Source organism: Sinocyclocheilus grahami, unplaced genomic scaffold (assembly GCF_001515645.1).
Source record: "Sinocyclocheilus grahami isolate Dianchi unplaced genomic scaffold, SAMN03320097.WGS_v1.1 scaffold878.1, whole genome shotgun sequence".
Taxonomy (NCBI): domain Eukaryota; kingdom Metazoa; phylum Chordata; class Actinopteri; order Cypriniformes; family Cyprinidae; genus Sinocyclocheilus; species Sinocyclocheilus grahami.
The window spans coordinates 174,003-174,537 of NW_015506057.1; positions in this window are offsets into that span (position 1 = coordinate 174,003).

The window sequence follows — 535 nt, forward strand, 5'->3', positions numbered from 1 at the left end:
AAAAAAAAAGTTTTGGATCTCGCTGAATCTGTGAGAGAAAGTGCACTGCAGGGTAAGGACCCATTTGACCAGATGCCAAAAGACAAACATTTAAGACATGTTATGATAGACGTTGATAAGATAAGATAAGACGTTGTACACCTTTAAGTACTGTAGGACTGAAATAACAGTGTATTACAAGAAAAGTGACCCTGAGGGACCAGTAATAAAAACAAGAAAGGAAAAAGCTGCTCTGGGAAAGAAGCGAAAGCTCCACTTTACACAAATAATGAAACAAGAGCAAGACAAGTGCTGCGAGAATGAGTCACATCCATCATATTAGAAAAACGTTCTCTATATTTGAAGGGACCATTGTGTGGTAATGCTTTGAGAAGAAGGGCATGAAATAACACAAGCAACACGAGACGCAAACAGGCCTATAAAAGCCTTCAGCAGCAGCTCTATCCGAAGTAACATAACATACGCACAGACAAATCCCTTTCCTGCAGAAACAAAAACTCAGTGAGAGTGTAGCTCTATGGTAAATATATTCTAT